Source organism: Rhinoderma darwinii, chromosome 7, assembly GCF_050947455.1.
Source record: "Rhinoderma darwinii isolate aRhiDar2 chromosome 7, aRhiDar2.hap1, whole genome shotgun sequence".
Classification (NCBI taxonomy): domain Eukaryota; kingdom Metazoa; phylum Chordata; class Amphibia; order Anura; family Rhinodermatidae; genus Rhinoderma; species Rhinoderma darwinii.
Genome location: NC_134693.1, coordinates 97,965,348 through 97,975,451, shown reverse-complemented (window position 1 = coordinate 97,975,451; position 10,104 = coordinate 97,965,348). Strand labels below are relative to the sequence as shown.

Here is a 10,104-nt window from a genome sequence, read left to right as displayed (position 1 = left end):
CCAGCAAAATCTGCGCTCCTACAGACAAATGACGCTCCTTCTCTTCAGAGCCCTGCCGTGTGCCCAAACAGCTGTTTAGGGCCACATATGGGATATTGCTGTACTCAGGAGAAATTGAGTAAAAAATTGTGTGGTATTTTTTTCTCCAATTACCCCTTGTAAAAATAAAACATTTAGAGCTAAAACAGCATTGTTTTTGGAAAAATTTAATTTGTCATTTTCACTGCCTAATTCTAATAAAATCTATGAAACAGCTGTGGGGTCAAACTATTCACTACCCCCCTAGTGAATGCCTTGAGGGTTTTATTTTCCAAAATGGAGTCACTTCTCAAGAGGTTTTTACGGTACTGGTACCTAAGGAACTCTGCAAATATGACATGCCACCTTTAAACCAAACCAGCAAAATCTGCATGCCAAACGGTGCTCCTGCCATTCTGAGCCCTACCGTGTGTCCAAACATCAGTTTGTGACAACATATGGGGTATTATCGTATTTGAGAGAACTTGATTTACAAATGTTGGTGTTCTTTTTCTTTTTTATTCCCAAAAAATCGGAGCTGAAAAGACTTTTTGTGTGAAAAATGTTTTGATTTTAATTTATATGACCTAATTTAAATAAATTCAGCAAAACACCTGTGGTGTTAAAATGCTTACTATGCCCTTAGATTAATTCCTTGGGAGTGTAGTCCCGAAATGGCGTCTTTTTGGGGATGTTTCCTATGTTTTGGCACCACAAGACCTCTTCAAACATGACATGGTGCCTAAAATATATTCTAATAAAAAGGAGGCCCCAAAATCTAGTAGGTGCTCCTTTGCTTCTGAGGCCTGTGCTTCAGTCCACCAGGGCCACATGTGTGACATTTTTAAAAGCTGCAGAATCTGAACGATAAATATTGAGCTGAGTTTCTCTCCTAAAACCTTCTGTGTTACAGAAATAAAATGGATTATAATGGAATTTCTTAAAAAAATAATAATATACATATATTTGTAAATTTCACCTCCAAAATGTTAACTAGTAACTATTTTGTGTTGTATTACTATCTGTCTTACAAGCAGATACACTCAAATTTAGAAAAATCAAAAATTTTCAAAAATGTCTCTAAACGTAGGTGTTTTTCACAAATAAACACTAAAGGTATTGACCAAATTTTACTATTAACATAAAGTACAATGTGTCACGAGAAAAAAATTCTCAGAATCGCTTGGATAAAAGAATAGCATTCCAAAGTTATTACCAGGTAAAGTGACACAGGTCAGATTTGAAAAATGGTGTCTGAGCCTTAAGGCCCAAACTAGGCTGCATCATTAATGGGTTAAAGTGGTTTTACATCTCATAAAGTGGGGGGAATACAATTAGGATATGTCATCACTTTCTGATCGTGGAGTTCTGACTGCCATGACTACTTGATGTTTAGTAAAGCCAATCCCTGTCTTTACAGTTTACCAAATGGGCCATCAATTGTCTTAGAAATGACCCAGATGAAGAGACTATGAAGGAATTCTTCAGTTCTCTTGACTATAAATGCAGCAGAGATTGTGGTATCCATAAAAATATAATGCAGCCATTTTTAATGAATACATATGGTTGTTGGCCTTCTACCCGCTCTGGTAGGCCTATGATATGTATAATTTACGCTGCATTCGTTCACATCAGGTATGACCGTCTTGTCTCAAGATGCCTAGATCGATTCTTACCACCTCTATTACCTTTCCAGGACATGGTACATGAGGTAATGGCTGCCCACAGCTGTTCTGATGCCTATTACAAGCTGGTATGGGAATTGTGAAGCAGTATGTATTCAGGATTGTAAGGAGTAAGAGGGCTGAGCACAGCAGATTCAGCATGTAGCGTGTTCTTACTGGTGCAGAGTCACATCCTCTAATGGGGGTCTTTAGGGTTTATTAAAATTCAAAACTAAAATTATATATTTTAAGATAATATAAATGATTTCCCCCATGTCACACAGACAGAAATGATCATTTATCCCCTATAAAGAATTCATCAGAGAACGTTCCCATTAAAAACTTCAATTTTATTATTTTCAATAAAAAAATACTCTATACAGTAAAGCAATTGATGAAAACACCCGGAAAAATTACAGATCACACTAAACTTTTCTAGAGGTACAAATCATACAATATCATCAAATTCATATTCCCAATGGTAAAGCCATACTGATATATGTAAATTATGGGTGTGGTCATAAAAGCAGCTCAAACCGGTTATAGCTATTGTGATGTCACAGAGCTTGGGTATAAACAATGATGTTGGTCACAGAGCTGTCACTATCAGTTGGATGTGACCGGTAAGTTCTCTATCAATGCTACATCTGTACTTCACGCTAATTAATTTGTTTTATTAGGAACATTGAATTATTCCATCTCTAGAAGATATTGTGTGATAGTGGTAGTAATATGGTATTAGTATTAGTGTGCAATTAAATTGCTCAAGTATCTTAGATTTGCAGGGTAAGTGGCCAAAATTTGAGCTCCCTTATTATCATTATGTCTACCACTTGTAAAAGAGAAATTTCAATATGCTCATATTAGAAGACTGTATATTAGTGGACTATAATTCCTTATATTATTTAGGTTCACCAGAAATAATTACAATTTAATTCAATTCTGAATTTTGATCAATTGATATAAAAATTATTAGTGGGGAATTGATACTGGTCTGGGGCTATTTATCATGGTTTGGGCTAGGCCCTTTATTTCCAGTGAATGGTAATGTAAAGACTATTTAGACCATTGCATGCTTCCGACTTTGTGAGACTAGTTTGGTAAAGACCCTTCCCTGTTTCTGTATGACGTTGCCCCTTTGCACAAAGCAAGGTCCATAAAGACATGGAGTGATAAGTTTGGTGTGGAGGAACTTGACACTCTGCACAGAGCCCTGACCCCAACATCCGAGCCTGAACTCACAAATGCTCTTTTAATTAAATGGGCAAAAATTCCAACAAACACGCTACAAAATCTTGTGGAAAGCCTTGTCAGAAGAAGTTATAGCCACAAAGGGGGGCCCAACTTCATATTAACATCCATGGCTTTGTAATGGGAAGTATCACAAGCTTATAATGGTGTAAAGGGTCAGCTGTCCACATCTTTTGGCCACATAGTGTATTTTGGGTTTATGTATTGTGATGTCACTACTATTAAAAATAATGATAAATCCATATTGATATATGCAAATTATGGGTGAGGTCATAAAAGCAGCACACCCCGGGTATAGCTATTGTGATGTCACAGAGCGTGGGTGTATACTATGGTGCTGGCCTCAGAGCTGTCACTCATCAGTTGGATGTGACCGGTAAGTACTCTATCAGCACTACGTCTCTAGATGAGTCTCATCTATCAGTTTCTTTATGAATATTTTATTCTTAGGTACAATTCTGCTGTGTCTGCCATTTAAAGTTTAGTTTATATTTGGAATAGTTATACTAATATACTAAGAAGTTGCTAAATGGCAATATGGCGGCCTGTGACTTCTGCTCCAGAGACAGAATGCAGCTTGCAGACAAAAATTGCCATCTGTATTCTGCTGGTAAATTGATAAAGCAAATTCAAAGAAAGGGAATGTGAATGTCCTGCAGCCCTGAGAACTTATTATTGGAACCCTTCAGTTTATAACAGGAGTAATTCACGTAATAAATATTTACTAGGGAATTACTAATTATGCATTTGAGGTTTTCTATTTGTGTAAAATACACAATTATTATTATTATTATTAATAATAATAATTACTAATATAAAAATGTTAGGGAAGTGACTTCTTAAGAACAGCCCTGACCCCATAATCCTGTATCCTCAAAAGCAATTGTCATTTTTCATTAATATATATATATATATATATATATATATATATATATTTATATATATATCTATATATATAAAATGTAATAATGTCTATAACAAACGACAGAGGTTGTAAATTATAGTTAGTATCTCATATAAAAATTACATAAACCCCGGAAATGTCATACCGTATGGTCAATTCAACAACCAATACATTGTTCCAGAATCCAAACCCCAAGCAATGTCATTCACAGGGGGTCCAAGCCCCAAGACCACAAGCAATGTGATCTTCAAACACTTCTGATTGTCTAGATCCTGTAGTTGGAATACCCCTTTTATAACTAATTTCTCCAGCTGGTTTTCTTTAAGTTTTCCCTAACTATTTCTTTTTCTGGTTATTCTAGATCTTGCTGTTGGATTGACACTGTTGGATTACTGTGTTGCTTTTACGGTCAGCGATTTGTCCTATTTTCAGAGAACTAGAGGCGATTAGTTAAATTCAATCTTTACTGTCGCCTGGTTTTCTACCACGGACATTGGTGCAGTTTTGCACCCGGGTTATTAACCAACCATGCCCTTTTGGAAAAAATCAAAAAAATATCATGTGTCTCAGATTCCTGATAATGGAAATCTGATGAAAGAGATACCAACTATGGAGGAACCTAACATCTCACTCCAGAAGTTTTCCAACATCAAAGATATGCCAGCCGAAAAATACAGCGATCCAAGTCACAGCAAACCTTGTGACATTGGCTCAAAGAATGCCAAGAAGAGCGCAATCAGGAGCTTGGCCAGCAGCGCTGTGATTGGCGCTAAAGAACTGGATCGCTGTTTCCCAAATAGACGGCTGAGATTATACGTTGCCACCTGGAATATGGAGGGAAAGGTGAGAAGAAATATACAATATCTATTGTGAACCATGAGTGTATCTGATCTAAGGCTATGTTCACACGGAGTATTTTGCAGAGTTTTTTGACGTGGAAACCGCATCGCAAAACTCAGCAAAAACGGCCCGAAAATGCCTCCCATTTATTTCAATGGGAGGCGTCGGCGTCTTTTTCCCGCGAGCAGTAAAACTGCCTCGCGGTAAAAAGAAGCGACATGCCCTATCTTCGGGCGCTTCCGCCTCTGACCTCTCATTGACTACAATGGGAGGCAGATAAAGCGTATTTCGCAGTGTTTTATGCCCGCGGCGTTCAATGGCCGCGGGCGAAAAACGCCTTGAAAAACTCTGCGAAAATCGGCGTGCAGGGAGAGGAAAATCTGCCTAAAACTTCCAAACGGAATTTTGAGGCAGATATTCCTCCTGCAAAATACTCCGTGTGAACATAGCCTAAAGTCGGATAAATTTGCAGTTGGATATGAGATAGACATATTATATACTACCCTAGGCCCAAATGTTCTAAACATTTGGGCCAATCAATGTTGCTGCACACACTGCAAACTTGTCAAACTAATAATCTATGTCTTTGGAATGGCAATGCCTCTGATCCTAAGACTGCAGCACTGGCCATAGTCTATAAAGACTAAAATCCAATTCGATCAGATATAATTTTTTGTAGGTGATATAGAAGATGTCAGTTTGGTTGGTGCTCTGTGTATACATTATTAATATCTTCATATTTTGAGCAGGAGTTCCCACAAAATCTAGAGGATCTGCTGTTGCCATCAGATGACACCAAAGACATTTACGTAATTGGCGTTCAAGAAGGATGTCCAAACAGGTAAGTCTTCTCAGGTTGTCTTACAACAGTCTATGTCTGCAAATGGACTACAGGTCGGCTGATTGAAATTCTCTCTTGACCTACTACTTATTGTAGGATCACTCCTAAATTTTCCTATTTAACCCCAGAGGTTATAATATTGATTATTTAATAAATGAGTTCAATATTTTAATCTGGTGTCATTTATTAATATGTAAACTTGAAATTGTTTCTTCTTGTAGACGGGAATGGGAGATAAAATTACAAGAGACTCTTGGTCCACACTACGTGCTATACCATTCATCCGGGCTCGGAGTCCTGTATCTCACCATCTTTATTCGACGGGAACTGATCTGGTTCTGCTCAGGTAAGATTCACTTTCTTACATTTACATAATAAGTCCTAATTGAAGTCATTAGTTGGAACTTCTTATTTAGTCATTAGAACTAGATGTCTAAGAACCCAACTCTCAGATTCTTCACTGTGGAGTATTGGAGATCTGATAGTTAAATCCACAGTTACAAAGTGTGAAATGGTGTTGTAGTAATATTTCCAGCGTTTAATAGGAAACTATCTCTGTTTCATTGTTGCATGTTATACTATTAACCACTAACCCTTCTTCTTGTGTTTCATTTCTTATACAGAGGTAGAGCACACCCATGTAACAACCAGGCTATTCCACCATGTCAAAACTAAAGGAGCCTTGGGTGTTGCCTTCACCGTCTTTGGGACATCATTCCTGTTTATTAATTCCCATATGAGATGTAAGTATGTCTGTTTTTAATATATGACTATGTACAGTGTTATTGTGTATAAAAGTGCTGCTGTTTAATAATAATAAGCTGGAATATATGAGATGATATGAAAAGATCTGTACTATTGATGTTTTGGTGTAAAATTAAAAGTTCTTCCTCATTTGGTCAAACTTCTTCTAATCCATCAAACTTATTCTACATAATGAGAGAATAATAGTGGAAGGATAAACGGCCTAATGTCCTCTACAGACTGCTATAGAAATACATTATCCTCTGTCATGAAAATGATTGTGTCTTAGATTTACAGTAACAGAAATATCAGTGCGTCTGGTGTACAGAGTGCGGACCCAGATCATGGAACTCCACCAGTCTCATCTTCTAAAATGTCAATAGAAATCCAATTAATATAAATACTATTTGTAAAAAATTAATTGTTGAGGGAACATTCAGACTACACAGCCCAAGAAGTAGATACGATACCTAGATAATATAAGATAAAGAAACCTATTGTCAAAGAAAACTTAAATGTGGTGGTTGTCCTAAATTCCAGGAGGTCACATTTACTGATATGTATATTTTTGTTGGCAGTTGGGGCAGTCTACAAGAGGATCCAGGACTATAAAACTATCACTGAGGGTCTCCGTCTGCCTCAAATTATTCCGGAAAGAATAAACTCCAATGCCTGTGAGTAATACTTATGTGGTTGAACCTATCGATTCCTTTATCTCTCTATTTATCTCCATTGACTCTAATGCAGTCACGTGGTCTAATTGTGTCCTGTGTTTATCTCATTCTACAGTGGACGTCACCAGCCGCTTTGATCGAGTTTTTTGGTTTGGGGACCTCAATTTTCAACTGAAAGAGGACAGAAAAAACGTGGAATCTCTTCTGAAGAACATTAAAGGAAGAGATATGTCCAGTCTCCTCAAACACGACCATCTGAATGAAGCCAAGAACAACGGTACAGTTACTAGTAGACAGATCTCTATCACTTCTCAGCCTGTATTATTACCACATACACCTCGACAGATCAATACAAATCACTGTCATGATGGTTCATATGTTCTCCACATTTATTTATATAGCCCTACATCTCTTGAACATGTTTTTAATACTGACATGTTTTTTTATTTTTTTATTTTAAGGGTCCATATTTGTAGGGTTTAAGGAGCACACCATTGAATTCCTTCCTACATATAAGTTCGACATTGGCACAGACACCTACGATACATCAGAAAAGCAGAGAGTCCCATCATATACGGTAAGATATCTTATTTCCAGGTCTACAGAGCTAAAGAAAGACTACATTTCATGAATAGATTTTCATATAATAAATCCCCTCGCCCAAGGTAATGAATTGTTATTATAGATGGAGAAATAATTCTTACGAACAAAGCATCCAGTCCATTTTACTTGTAGTGAGTTTGTCATCGTCTCCCAGTGTAATATGTCTTCGCCTAGCATGGCTCAAAGATACTAATTTCATTAAATCTGTGTGGCCAAGTCAAACTTTAAATGCAACAAAGTCTCAAAATTTATATTACTTAAATAAAATATGTTCAGTCTATGATGCTATGAGGTTTATAAATAAATTATAATATGATTGCACTGATGATATTTGTTATTTTCATGACCTCTACAGGACAGGATGTTGTATAAAAGCCAATATGAGGGAGATGTGCGAGTCCTGAAATACGACTCTTGCCCTGTTTTGAAGACCTCAGACCACCGACCCGTTTTTGGCGTCTTTGAAGTAAAGCTCAGACCTGGTTCAGATAAGTAAGTCATGGTTTCCTCCATGTTGTTGGTATGATCCTTTCAGTAGCCGCCATTACTACAAGGGCCTTATAGCCAGAGCTCACAATTTGGGGCAGGCCGCTGTATACCTGGGTGACAGTACTGGAGGATTATAGGATGTGAAACTAAACAATTATTGTGTGGTTACCTGCTAACATTATCATATGTCTTACATCAATGTATTTCTCATTCCAGCATCCCATTGGCTGGTGGACGCTTTGACCGCAAGACCTATTTGAAGGGCATTAGGAGGTTAGGACAAAAAAAGTAGCTGCGTCTGTTCATGTCCTTACAGCACATAAGGTGAGAGCATTGTACTTGTCTATTATGTTTGCTGTGAGAATGTTCTTCCATCTCTTAAGTCTTCCTCTGTATCAGTAATTTATTTTATCAACCAACATAAAGAAATTGTAAATAAGTCATTCTATCTTCTAGTTCAATTTTCTTGTATTCAGATATTTCTTTAATTTCTAAATGAAGGTTATGGGCTTTAGAAGAAAACTGTAAGCGTGTATGTAGTATAATAGATTGGTGGGAATTCATTAAGACTGACGTTTCATACACCGGTCTTAATATAAAAAAAGTTGGAGTAAAATGTGCCTAATTTATTAAAAGGCCCACACCTTAATAACTAATAATCCATGTTATTATGATAAAATTGTCGGCCGCTGGTGGCTTTGCTGCTTCAGCTACTCTCTGTCCACTTTTTTAGAAAAGTGCCGTAAGCGGCAGAAACTACATGATAGATACAAGGAACATTGTTATTGATGTAAGACATTACTTGCCATCTTGCAGGACTCCTAAGGAACATTTACCATCTCAGGTGTATAAAAATTTAGAACATCAGAAAGTTCCTGTAACAGCCTGAACAGCGCAGCTTTAGATCAAACCCATCACTTGGATCAACCATCTTCAAGGTTTGTAGTGTAACCGCCAGGATCAAATAGGAAAATCCACAATAAAACTTCTTCTATATTTTGTGCCTGCTAAGCAACACACATTAGTAGAGCATTAATAGCAAATATTTCTCTTGCAGCATAAACATCAATTCCGCAGTATATCTGGCGAGAACTGCACTCCCTGTGACCGGAGGAGCTGCCATCATTGCTGATAGAAAGGTAAGTTCCTCTAGATATGTCCCCTCTATATTTGTTAAGCAGCCTGAATGATTAATATTTAATAGGATTGTGCGCTTCTCCCCCCAGAACAAGTCAGCAGATACAAACAGACCATCAACATCAATGCCAATAACAACCGAGGGCAGATTCCGCCATCTTACAAGTATTCCAATGGCGAGACTTAAAATTTTCTACATCTGTCACAGAAGAGACATCAGTGTGGTTACCGGTGCATCAATGTTACCCAGAAGACCAGGCCCAGAACAGGAGAACATGTCATCTCTTCCTGTGTCTCTGGAATACAGATTTCCAACCACTTACTGATACTACAGTATATACTGTGACATCTTCCATCGTTTTTGCTGGATCTTGTATAACATCATCTTTACCATTATATATTTTGATCCACAAAAACCTTAAATAAATCTTTAACATCAATCCATAAGTGTGACTGGTATTAATTAGTGTGTTCCGTGTCCGGCTACAACTTACCAGAGTGTATACAATTCACTTATCCGACCATTCACAGTGCTATTTGTGTGACATCGCGTTTAATCCAGTGGTAGGTGACAGGACATTGTATCATATGTACACAATACAGAGAGTATGGAACGTGCCGCCATATGTACTGGATTAGATCCTGTGTTGGACAAAAAGTGACAGGAGATGTAAAATATTGATATATTTGATAGTTGTTTAAATTTCAGTTCCATAAAATGTAATGTTGGGCTCTCTTTACAAGCGGAGACAATCACATTAAGCAGGGAAGCCGCTAGGGTGACACAATCCCCACAGATCTCAGATTGGACAAACGGGCAGGATGAGAGCTGCCAGTTGAGATTGGCAGTTAGGGCAGAAGTTACAAAGTGACTGATCAACCAAAAATACTTTGTATTGCTAGCCTGAATGATGTATCGCTAGCTCAGCATTTCATATG

At 37.5% G+C, this 10,104-nt stretch overlaps 1 long non-coding RNA gene across 1 annotated transcript; it reads left to right on the top strand.

Annotated features, from left to right (window-relative positions):
* Positions 1 to 8,511: 8,511 nt before the first annotated feature.
* Positions 8,512 to 9,595, top strand: LOC142657282 (uncharacterized). Its single transcript, XR_012849878.1, has 3 exons — positions 8,512 to 8,966; positions 9,086 to 9,167; positions 9,255 to 9,595. It is a non-coding gene; the product is annotated as an uncharacterized LOC142657282 (long non-coding RNA).
* Positions 9,596 to 10,104: the final 509 nt, after the last annotated feature.